This window comes from Brassica oleracea, chromosome C3, assembly GCF_000695525.1.
Source record: "Brassica oleracea var. oleracea cultivar TO1000 chromosome C3, BOL, whole genome shotgun sequence".
In the NCBI taxonomy this organism is placed as follows: Eukaryota; Viridiplantae; Streptophyta; class Magnoliopsida; order Brassicales; family Brassicaceae; genus Brassica; species Brassica oleracea.
Genome location: NC_027750.1, coordinates 49807062 through 49820616, shown reverse-complemented (window position 1 = coordinate 49820616; position 13555 = coordinate 49807062). Strand labels below are relative to the sequence as shown.

The window sequence follows — 13555 nt, the reverse complement described above, 5'->3', positions numbered from 1 at the left end:
ACGGCGCCAAATTTGATATCACTCAAATTACTCTAAGGAGTGAATTACTCTCTCAAATAAGAGGTTCAGATGCAGTACTTAGGGATCGAATCCACAAGGATTCTAGGATTACTCAACAGATCTAAGGGATTAGAAGTAAAGATAGACTAAGAGGTTTGTTTTTTTAAAAGCAGTATATGATGAGTCGAACAAGGCAATTGTTCGGATGTTTAAGTTGAAGTTGTTTTAAGGATGAGAAAACAGCTAGACTTTGGCAAATTCTCAGGTATGAAAGCATGCAACTTAGTTTAGACTAAAGGGTTTGACGGTTTTTGAACTCAAACAATGGTAAAACCAGATAGGTTTTCTTTACTAGATCTCGGATTTCAACTGTCGTCTTTTGATCTCGAGAAAGAGTCGATCGATGTGACGTGATGCGCATCGTTCGATACACCTTTTAAACAATCGATCGACACAACGATTGTCGTGTCGATCGACGGTTCTTCTAGCAAGCCTTGCGAGAGGGTTTGAAGCTGTTCTCTAACTTTCTAGACCAACTCTCGTTGATATCTTGTCAGTTAGATCATGATGGCTATTTCAGGTATTGAGGGTAACAGTTGGTTATCTCAATTAATCCTAAGACCTAAAATGAGGGTGATCAATCCTAATTTTAGCATTAAGCTTAACAAGCATGGAAGAACAATCAAAATACATTTTTAACAGTCTTATTAGCAGCACATACTTTCAACCTTTATGAGAAACCTAAATCTAACAAATGGGTTTACTCAGACATATTCATGAGACACAAAGTCATGATGGTTTGAATAGAACTCAAATGAAATATTGAACACAGAAAATAAAAGTAATAGAAATAAAGGAGTTCAAGATCTTCTCTGTTATGCAGTCTCAGATCTATCTCTCCATTCCTAAGCTCTTCTAATGGTAGCCAAAATGTTTCTTCTCCCAAACTAGGTCTTTACCTTCCAGCCTCTAAAATGATACAAAACCGTAGTACATATAGCCTCACAGGCGGCTAAGGGTTTAGGTTGTAATTAATAAACTTTATGGAAATGAAGTCTTCTAATTTCGTGATTAATCGTCGAGTGATCCAATATCGAACGATGGCGCTCAACGGATGTCGATCGATTTTAATTGGCTCTGGTCGATCGATATTGCTCTTCAAGCGTCGATCGACTCTCTACGCGTAAAAGTACTCCAAAGTGTCCAAAAAGTATTATTTCCTTCTATCAAGTAGCTGAACCTGTAATTGCTTTGGAAAGACTCTAAAACATAATAAATATATCTTAAAACACTTATATACCATGACTAAAAATGGGTGAAATCCATGGTATATCAAAGAGCGGCCAAATCAATCACTCCAAATTCAACTTCATGATTCTTGAGTTCCTTGTCAATATCTACACTAGCTTTCCCACTCCTTAAAGCATAAGCAACCATGCTTGCTTTTCATAAGGCTTCTTTGATCAGTGAAACTTGCATTTTCTCTTTCTAATGAAATGCTTGCCAAAACTTAATGTGCAAACAAAACTGTTGCAACTCCCACTTGTTCATCGAATAATTCACCTTATGCTTCTTTAGCTCCATTGATGCATAAACGATTTCCATATCATCTTGCATCAGCATTCACCTAAACCAACCAGCGATGCGTCCAAGTAAAAAATAAATGGCTGATTAGGCTCCTGCATGGCTAAGATGTACGTAGACATAGAGACTTCCTCTAAATGTTTGCCTTCTTCTTTACTCATTTTACTTCATCCCAAGGTAATACCTTTCTCAATCAATCAGCTCAGAGGTTGATATGGGTGTCAACTCTTGAACAAAATCCTGATAGTAGCCGACCAATCGAAAGAACTTTGAATCTCGATAACAGAGATTGGACACGACCATTATTCGATAGAAGCAACATCTTTTCTAAATCTCCAATAAATCCTTGTTGCAACTTGATGACTGACTGATCCAACTTCCAATTTCCCAGCAGTAGCATTTACTAAAACTTGATGCAACCATCGAGCGTCTTAGAAAACCAATTGCACCTTGCAACTGATCTTATCCACTCATAAATTCTAGAAAGTTCATACTTGACCATAGCCACGTCAGTTATAGTTGAACATAACCACAAAATCTCGTCCTTCTTCTTTATCACTCACATGGGCGCTCCCCCATAAAAGATCTAGGTCAAACAAAATCTTTCTTAAAACAAATGTTTTAAATGCTACTAGAACTCGGCGAGAACCACTTGGTAAGATCCCTAGGCTATTGCAGAGAATCCAGGTTCAACAAGAATACTGAACGGGTTATTTTTAGATGTCGACCATCCTTTCAATGCCTTAAACACATCTTCATCTTCCATGATTATCAGACTGTCCTCTACTCTGCTCATTTTCATCTTCTACTTTCTAAACAGTCAAGTTACTAGAGTACACTTCTTCACCATTTTCCCAAAAGGTTTTAACTTGCCAAACTGATATGAGTGGTGCTCAAACACTTGGTAGAGTACCATTGTAGGACAACGGTGACAGGTCTTCTTCAAAATACTTTTTTCCTTGACATCCTAATTGAGCTCGGTAACTAGATAGCCAATCTCACTCTAGATAGAAACATACCGCTCTAACGGAAGTACTAAGGAATGGGGAAAGACATACCATAAATTTTAACTGGCAGCCAGTACTTTCCATAACGGGTATTTAAATTCACTAAAGTGAATCCTACTTACAACTATGACATTACTCGGGAACTACAACTATGTGTGGTTCCCGAATCAAACACAATATGGGCGGAAAATTCCATCCATAGGCAAAGTCTCTTACGACACCTTGATCACAATTAATTTTAATTTTTATATTTTTCAATCATTCATAAAATTTTAAAAATGCACACAACACACAATGGGAAAAGAAGCAAACCTGTGATTGGACCTTTCAGGGGTTTTAACGGTCCAGACAACTATAAAGTGTAGGCTCTACCCAAATAGCCTAACGCTAGGATGTGGACTAACGGTAAGGAAAAGCAAACAAGTTCAACAAGTGGTCTCCTAGGTATAGGTAACGTAGATCGGGTAACTTCATGAGGAAGGGTAACCTAAAATCCTTACTCTTCACAAGAACCATTAAAGCGCGAATGATGCAAACGTTCCAGGATTTCCCACACTTTGACAATCTCAACCATTCTGTTCTTGCTAGTCACAACCATAACAGCTTAAGGTCCTCGATCTTGATCTGATGAAATGTACACCCAAAATCATCCCCAACGATTTACTTAACTCACTGCTTGAAACTAACCTTTGATCTGTGCCGGTTGGAAAATAAACAGTCTGCATGACTTGGTTAACTTCTTCAGCAATAATAGCGTCTTTAACATTCACGTCATACTCTAACATCTCCTCGAAGCTTTGAAACTCCATGGTCTTTTATCTGCTCCAAAATTCTTGGCTAAGTTCCCAAAGATTTTCCTTATGATCTTTGGCTTATCCTCCAAACCATAATCGATGAATCAAATTCACTCGACTACATATCTCGATGCTGAAATTGTTGTATATGATTAACTCGACCTGAACCTCCTGGCGGAGACATCTCACTGTACCAACTCCATAAACTGAATCTTCAATCGGTCCCATACCTTGTGTATAAAATACTACTTCTTGAATTCTTGAAATCTGTCCAACTCGATCTCACCTCTCTGAAGAAACTATTTTTCTCTGAGTGTTGCATCCCAAATCTGCCTCAACCCAAAGTATACCTCGAACGGTTTAGTCCTTCTTCCGTATCTTGTGGCCCCACTACTTCTTTCCATCATAAGCTTTAAGATATCTTGTTGCCAACAGAAAGGTGCATGTGTGTCCATCGTCTTGTACTATAGTTGAACCATCTCTTCCTCCAACGCTAAGCTCTAAACAAATGTTGAACAATTCAGGCTTGTACGGCTCTGGTTTTTGTACGTTTCAGGATAAGCTGGAGACTTGAGAAGCCGGAAGAATAAGTGCATCTAAGTGATCATGTGCAGTCGCATCGCTCTGAATCGGATCACAAACAACTCCCACCTTGACATCGATAACACACGAGTCCGAAGATGTATTCGATGTATAAAATCTGTCCCATATATCTCTCTAATGAATTGGTATCCCCCACTAGAACTCAAAAGAACGGCAGGAAGGCATGACGTTACTGACTCCTAACGGGGCGGTCACTACAAGAAATATCGGCATTAGTAGCGTCGAGAATGTGCTACTATATCGTTTTCGTAGCGTTTCAAAGAACGCCATGACAGCCGTAGCTATAATAGACCCCCTCCTTATCATAGCGTTTTTTCGTGTGCTATCTTAAATATAGATGTTATAGCGTTAATCATGAGTTATACGATAGTCATTTATAGCATTTGATTTGTGATATTATGTTGTTTTCTATGGCTTTTTCTTAATGTTGTAAAATATTTTATAATGACATAAATATAATGCTATAATTTAAAATAAAACACTTAAATTTAATTAATTAATACTGATTAATTAATTAAATGAAAAAATTAATTCTTAATTTAAAATAAAATTTTATTTATTAATTAAAATTAAATTACAAAAAATGTAACACTAACCAGAATTAAAAAATTAAATACACCAGAACACATTAAACCAAAACTAATTAAGACACATTAAACCAAACCTAATTAACCAAAACCTAGGCTTGATTCAACGTCACCATCTTTCAGTCATATACCACTTCTTCTACACCGACGCCTCAACCGGCTCTGGATTCTATGGCTGAAGAAGGGATTCAATATGGTGTTGGAGCCACTGTTCGATCTGCCTGTCGCGCCTCCTTTTCCTCTGCCAAATCTTCTGTCTCCTCCATAAAATCTCATGTCTTCCACATTCTAAAAAAAACAAAACAGTATATAAACACATACAAAATGAATTTCATCAACACATCTAAGGATAGAATTACAGATGGAGGTGGTGGCACCTCCTTCTCCTCTGCCAAATCTTCTGTCTCCACCATAAAATCTCATGTCTCCTCCACATTCCAAAATAGCAAATCAGTATGTAGACAAATAGAAAATGAATCTTATCAACAAATCTAAGGAGAGTCCAAACGGAAACAACTTACACGAATTCGGAAATAAAGGAGAGATACGGTGGTTTAGGGTTTAGGGTTAATATTTATAATTAAGTATATGATTTGAGTTTTAGAATATATTTGGAATATAAGTTTAAAGTTTATATTATAATTAAAAAATAGATTTACGACTTTGTATGTAAGATTTAAGTTTGGGGTTTAGGGTATTATATTTAGGGTATAGATTTAAGATTTAATTTTTGAGGTTTAGAATTTAAATTTGGGATCCTATTTTTAAAATTATTAAATTTTAAATTTAAATTTAAGATTGAAATTATATTATGAAAATATTGAAATTTTAATGTTTATGTTTAGGGTAAGGGTTTAAACCCCAAATTAATCATACCCAAAGCTAACTAAGAATCTTTAAACTCTATTGTTCGTTATTTAATTTCAAATATTAAATTTAATCTAAAAGTTTAATTATCATTTATACATTGCAATTTAATCATATACCCCAAATTAGATATATATTTTTTGTCACCATTTGAGATACATTGCAATTGAGTTTTTATAAATCAAAATTCGTTATCAAACTAATATATATAGCAACAATTTAATGTAAAGTACCAGAGACATCAAAGGTACCACCACCAAGATTAAAGACAAGAATTATTTAATTGCTTTTGCTTTCAAAAGCATAAACCACAGAAATAGCAGTAGGCTCATTGATAGATAATACGAATAACATCAAGCCTAGCAATGCGAGCAGCATCTTTAGTAGCTGTCATCGGTGAGTCAATGTGAAATCTCCCAGCTGTAAACTGTTGTTTACTAATGGCGGGACACTCAAGTTTGACGTTTCCGTTCTCATCTTCTCGTGTGATGACCTGCAAAAACGGTAAACGATACTTGTAATAAGGCGTCTTTGAATAAGACTGTTTCACTAAACAATAGTTCTCAGAACCTCACAGAGAGAAACAGAGAAATGTCTAATTCATCATAATCTGAGACAAACTAGAATATGTACACGAGTTATGTAATAGCATTTTTACAGCTAAGCCTCAACTCTCAGCTGATAATGTCACATAAACTCAACTCTCAGCTGATAATGTCATATGTAGACGAGTTATGAGTTTGGAGACTACTTAGAGGGATCAATAAGCAACCAAGACTCAAACTTTAAACTTATATATTCATAACAAACAAACTTCAACCTACTTTCAAACCTTCAAGGAAGAACAATGCATAGATCCGGCCAAGAGGACATATTAGCCTGTTGTGATCAGTTCCGGTACCTGAAGGAGAAACTGAGCCGAGCCGACCCTTATGACACAACTTACGGTGTAGGGGTCCATCCCTGAACTGGTACAACTACTTGAGGCATCATTAAAATAGTAAACCTTTTCACAGAAAACTCATATAAGAACTCAGTTCCTAGTTGCATAAATCAATAAAAGAGAAACAATCAGAATCACACACCAAAAAGACAAACCTTTTTCTGCTAATCCAACATAAACAATCCAGTTCTGGTCATACCGTAAACAAATACAAAAGTAAGTGAACAAAATCAAGGTGGAGTTTTGTCAAGAGGAAACAGCAGAAAGGAGAGATTTTTAATAGAAATGAACATAAACAGTAATGCCGAAATCGATTGAACAAAAGCAAGGGGGTTTTGTCAGCGAAATCGAGCAAAAGAAACTCGTGAAAACTGAACAACAAAAAAGGGAGATTTTTATAGACCCAATTGAAACTGGAGCTTTGGAGTAGAAGAAAACCTGGAATCTAGTGGCTATCTAGGTCATAAACGTCTTCACGCTGAGCCATACCTTGTCCAAGGATATAGGTCGATGACCTCTAGAGTTTTGACTTCTGTGCAATTGAGATTGATAAAAACAAAGGGAATATGAAGAAGAAGCGGCAAATGTGATGGTGGTGAAAAGCAGCGGAGGAAGGTGAAGGAGCCAATTCGCCGTGTATGGAGGAGTTTGGGTATGACGAAGAAGAAGAGTCCAACGGCTTGACAGATTAGGGTTCCTGAATTCGACTTTGAACAAGACCAATCCATATGTGTTTCTTCGATCGAAATGAAGACGATGATAGAGAAAATGAATTTGTTTTTTTTTTTTTGTAAAATAAAAATGACTTGTGCAAAAAAATAACAATTTCTACGAAAACATAAATTTTTGGTGGGAATGTGAAATTTGTTAAGTGTTTTGCCCTCCAAAATAAAATTTCAGCTACAAAACTGATTTTTTTTTTGTTTTAACTTAAGAAAAATTTTCATGGCGCGAATTTAAGGCTACGATTGAGTTGTGATCCGATTTTGGTATTTTTGGTAACAGTTTGTGAATTCGTGCTACCACGAACTGCTACCAATATCCATATTTCTTGTAGTGGGTAGTGAACCCGACCATGAGGGTAGCAAATTCGAGCATGATGATAGTCACATCGGTAAGTACGGTCCATCCGCTCAAGCTTGTCTCGGTGCTTCTGCTATGAAAGATTACGGTTAGGTAACTACCCATGACTATCTATCCTAAAATAAAGGAACCAGCCAGCATATCCTAGTTATCCTTGCGACTAATTTTGACTCGAAAAACATTTGAAACAAGTCCCATTCCAGCATCGTATAACCATGCCCTGATACCACCTTTGGGACACCCCCGATCGTAGATGACCGGAAATGACACGGTCGATGTTCCTCGATGGTCGATCCGAGGTTCTCAGAATACTTCCAATCACCTTAGACCAACAACCAAAGAACACCAACGCTCCTACCGAATATCACTCTAGGATTTTCAACCCGAAAAAAGAAATATCTGATAGTTAGTTCGTCTGGACAAGGACTAATATCATATGGAACCCGTACTTTAAGAACATTCTTTATATATCATTTAAAAGCATCTTACAAAATTTGTTATAAATTAACCTCGAGGTTTTCGGTCAACAAATCTTATACATAAGAAATATCAAAACGCCTTTGCAAGGATAATAAAACTACCGCTGGCTAATGATGTTCCTTCCCGTCCTAGAGTAAGGCCTCCCGTCTACTGGTTACCTGCATCACAAATGAGTCATGAGTAACTAGTTTACTTAGTAAGCCTAGTCCCTCACCCCAACATATATTAATAATATCTCAAGCAGTCAACTCCATTTATATGCAGTGGAAATATATTCTATAACTGATATTTATATATAAGGTCTATCCTTCCATCATTGTGAATCTAATCATATACCTCACTTCATATTCCCGTCTCTCACATCATTCATATAATCATACTTATATATATATATACCAGACCCGAGAAACCACAAAGGCTAAACGAGTCTAGCGAGTTAGCATCACCATCATTGCCATCAGATATTCAAAGATCGAACATCTAACCCTGCATGCAGTTAAATGGCCTCCAGGGTGCGACCCCATCAACGTGTCTTCGTGACCTTGTTCCATATCGCAGGACCAATTCACGGTAATAATCATTCATACGGAAATATTTTGGAAGACAAGTTTATAATAAGACTTCACATGATTAATACTTCCATACTTAATTATATTATATATTAGTACTTGTGAACAAGTACTATGGCTCGGGAGTAAACCTCTATGAACATTTATAAATATTTAATAAGCGTTTACACTAAGTAAACACATCACTAATTCAATATTGATCAAGAGACAAAGCCTATCAATCAAGAAATATTCATTCACTACTCGTCAATCATCTATCTAGACTCACCTTTGAGTCCAAGAGATTGGCTAAGGAAGACGAGACTCGAGCTCAAGCTAATCACACACAACTTCTTCTTCACTTCCAGATTCAGAATAAAGACAAGGCATGATCGGGCTGACCATTCCAATATCCTCGGGTAACTGAACAACACAAAATTGTTGGAACATAAGGTTCGTCATTCCGGTTCAAGAAGAAACTCATCTCAGCTCATAACGTTTCAGTCTAGTTCCGCTAATATCAGTTCGGTACAAGACAAGTTCAGCTCTGGTCCTAAAAATTCAGTTAAACTCAGACTATATCAGTACATGACAAGTTCAGACGATAGAAAGCTCGGCTCAGATCAGTTGAGGACAAGATAAAATCAGTTCGGTTAGTTCAGACAATTCACATAAGTTCAGCTACTGGTTCTATGATACAAATTCAATCATACACCAACCAAGAGTGAACCATATATGAATTTAGGCAACTGATCCTGATAGGTTTATCAAGACACAGCACTTGGTTATCATCAAACAGAACTGAAACAGGAGACTGAAGCTTAACAAAAACTGATCTCATCAAACCCATAAGCTCTTACCGATTCAAATCAACAATCTTCTGAACTCAGATGGTACACAACTTATAGTTGAAGCCACTCCTAACCTGATCAATGCCATATCAAGCCAAGGTCGGATTCATTCAGACAAAAGCTCAAGCGTTTCAACACATCTTACCGATCAAAACCAAAGGCTGAAGAACATGATTCTGAACTTCAAGACACCAAATATTCAGCTCTTAACCACACCAATACTCACTGACTAAAGTCAGAATAGGGTGATAAAGGGTCATCCAAGCTCACTTCTCTTCTCTTATTTTTTTTTCTGAATTTTTCATGTATTTTCCTCACAGATTTTTCTCTCTTTCTTTCTCTCTTTCTCTCTGAATTTTTCTTTCTTGTTTCTGAGATGAGTGAGCTCGACCAGGAAGAGGATAAGGTAATAAATGACAGCGGAAACAGCAGGAGAAGAGTCAGCAAGAAAGGACAAAAGTTTCAGATCAGCATGAGAAATGTGGTGAGCTGAATCACACTTTCCTTCCCATGAAGTAATGTCATTTCCTTTCCATGAAGAAACTTCAAGCAGGTGAGCAAATCACATGAATTTAATGTAGCAAGCAAGCAGGAAGGTGCAAGTCACATGTTCAGGTCTGGAAGGAAGCAAGCAGCCAGGCAATACATGACTCACAAGCAGCTGAAAGTATTCTAGACCAGTTTTCGATCAAATGTTTCCCGTCCATCGGTTTACGTCCAGCTTATATAAAACTCGACCATAATAATTAACACTCGATCTAAACTATCAATGAAAGGTATTCCGACCTCAACACAGTACCGTCGAGACATTAATTCACCGGGTCGATTTTTATTATTATTATTTAATTTCGATCGATCAATCTTCAATTTTCTCAACCAAATTATGTATGCTTGTGAGGGTTATTACAGACTCTGTCCAACTTCATCTTCCTCAGTATGAGGCCCATATTTACAGCCTGGTTACTAGCTCAGTGTCTCACCATGACAGGAGGATTTGGCTCCAGGAGGGTACAACCTCGCAAGCACTTCAAAGACCTTTGGGAGAGATCAGCCACTGGACTGTTAGAAATGTATCTGGTCCATTAAGACTTCCCCCCAAGATCAAAGATTTCCTACGGAGAGTGGTGAAGAAAGCAATTCATGTTAGCGCCAATTTGGAAACACGAGGACTTCCAGCCTTCCCGTGTAAACGTTGCGGTGGGATCTAAGATGACCTCCACACCTTCCTTTTATGCCCCTACGCCCAAGAGGTGCGGAAGTTGTCTCTGATCACACCAAAACCTCAGGTGTCAATACCTACCTTATGCCACATTCTGAAAACGGGTCCGCAATATACTGCTCTACCACCTCTTGATATCACAAACCCGTTATGGCCTTGGATTTTGTGGCGACTTTGGAACTCTCGAAATTGCTTGTGTTTGAAAACAAGTCTTTAACAGCACATAAGGTGATTACTCTAGCGGTTCTAGATGCTCAGGAATGGCAAGCAACACAAACGGAAATTACCCCTCTATCACGCAACTCACCCAAGGAGCCTCCACCCTTACCAAAATTTGAGAAGGAGAGTCTTGTGTGTTTTGTAGATGCTGCCTGGGACGCTACCACTCGAAACTGCGGTATTGCCGGGGTCTTTAAAGGCGTGAGCAGGAGAAGTACCAGGGATTTAAGGACTCAAGAAGATACATTGATTTAGCACTAATTGCAGAGGCACTAGCTGTAACACCCTCGAACCGTTCTAAGTATAGGTCGACCCACCGGCTAACAATCAAACAAGAACATGACAGACGGACGACCCACACCAAGGGTTGGAGATGAAAGGCCAACCGGCCAGCCAACAATCAAACAAGAACATGACTGACCGTCCAATCCAACACCATGGTCCGGAAGAGCGACGTGACAGGCTAGGGACGATCCAGTCAGAGTCACAAAATTTACTCCACGACCTAGACCAGTTCATCCACTAACTCGTCCCGCTGCGTCAAGGCACAAGGCTTTGCAACCCGTACCTAGAGTTAGCGCTTTCAATTAGGTCAAGGCCTAAGGCTTTTCAACCCGTACCACGACCTAACGTTGTGTTAGACCGGACTAGTCAAATATCAGAGTACTCATGAAGCGCATATAAAACAATTACTTTTATTGATTTACGAAATATTCATACAATGAATAACTCAAGACTGGGCCCGGCCTAATGCCAAATCGAGTCAACATAACACAATTCAAAATACCGTTTACAAAAGGCATGAAAATCTACAACTGCGGTCCTAACGTCCAGCACCAAGCTATCTGATCATCCTTACCTAAAGCGACCTGCAAAAAGGACAACGGAGTTGGATGATTAATCTAGTATTACTCAGTGAGCTGGCGGCCTCTACCCGCAACCTAGACTCTAACCCAGAAAACCCAAAATAACAATCAATCAAGCCCTAGCATGCAATAAAATTTAAGGCTAAGCAAACCGTTACTATGTTAGACTTGGCCTCCTGCCATGATCTAGCTTTAAGTAACGGGAACCTTCATTAAAACAAGTCAACAACCAATTCCCTAGTTAACCATATATACGCCTGAGTTCAGTACTCATGTAGTGTTAGATACTTAGACTATACAAGTATCATGAGCCGGTCGACCAACAATCAAACAAGAACATGATCGGCCAACCAATGATACCGCATAGCTTTAATATCCACCACCTTCACAAGCAATCCTTCAAACACATAAAGGCCAACGTCAGGCCTACACTAACCAAATACACACCAAGCTTAGTCCGGTACCTAAACCAGACTTAGGACTTAATGTCAGAACCTGCAAACAAAGCCATCAACAACCACCACCACAACAATAATAAGATAGTTGTGGGAACCAAAATTCACACTGTCGATTTCCGTTTAAATAAGGAAACTAGAAAAACCTTAATTACCCAGAGGTCCCGGATATCTGCTAATACCACACGCCAAGCAATCAGAACACAATAATGACAACGATAAAGTATATGAAATCGAAAAGAGAGCAAAGTAGATCTCATTCCGAATTCGCGTTTGAGCGTTACAACAAGGTAAGAGCCTGGGCAACGAGAGCTGTCGGCGAGATTCCTAGTTCTAAAACCCTAAGACGGCAATAACCTAGTTGAGTCGTAGCTCGAATAACAAAAACGGAAATATGCCAAATTGCTCTAAGTGCTAAGTTCGCTCTGAAAAATCCGCATTTTATGCCTCTCGCCTAGGACCCCTTATATACTGACTCCAAGATCGGTTCACGCCTTTCCTCTTCTGCCCTTAAGCCGTCATAGCATAAAAATGGAGATATTCCATTTTTTCCGATCTTCGTAATTATCTTCAAAATTTTGTTTTTATCAGCGGAAACTTGACATTTATCTCCCCTTGCGGACCGAGCGTAAACCGACATGCGGTTTACGGGCTGTTGGTTAAGAAATTGTAAGTTGGGCCTCGAGTCGTGTCCTAGGTCCCTTTGGGCCGTCTTTCGACTCGAAGCGTTTATTACGGCTTCTTTCGATAAAGAATAAACTTCCCGCGGTTTTTACGGTAAAGTTTGATTGATAACTTAGAAATGGCGGGGAACGTGAGATGGGTTCGCTACGGTATTCGGGAGATAGCATCGAAGGGTAGACGAGAATGCATGGACTGATGTCGTATCGCCGTTTCGGAAGAGCTCGGTCGCTACGTAGCGACCAAACTTTGGTTCGAGCTCGGTCGCTACGTACCGACCGAGCTCCGGCTCGAGCTCGGTCGACCGAGCGAGTGCTCGGTCGCTACATAGCGACCGAGCTTCTGCTCGAGCTCGGTCGCTACGTAGCGACCGAGCGGAATGGGCGTTTGGTTGTTATGTAGTGACTGAGCTTTGGCTCGAACTTGGTCGCTACGTAGCGACCGAGCGGAGCCCGCGTTTGGTCGCTGCGTAATGATCCTTCTCGAGCTCTTTTCCGATGATTCGCATTTCTTCCGCAAAGGTTTTTCGTAAAGAAGAATCTATTTTGAAAGTATATTTGTCGAAGAATTTTTCTACGTTTTTTCTTCTTCGGGAATTTGGACGTTAACTTCGTCGTAACCGTTATTGACCCTAACAGTTAGCCCCCCAGCACATTGGGAACGTGGATTTCTAGCGAGGTCCCAATGCGTGGTATGGCGAGTTTGGACGAGATTTGTGTATTTGGGCGAAGTTCGTGTCCAAAAATCCGCAAGTAAATAGTAATTTCT

At 39.0% G+C, this 13555-nt stretch overlaps 1 long non-coding RNA gene across 1 annotated transcript; it reads right to left on the bottom strand.

The window, feature by feature from the left end:
• Positions 1-8852: 8852 nt before the first annotated feature.
• LOC106334372 lies at positions 8853-9597 on the bottom strand. The gene is made up of 3 exons (XR_001268594.1): positions 9493-9597; positions 9357-9421; positions 8853-8919 (listed from the first exon to the last, which is right to left on the bottom strand). It is a non-coding gene; the product is annotated as an uncharacterized LOC106334372 (long non-coding RNA).
• Positions 9598-13555: the final 3958 nt, after the last annotated feature.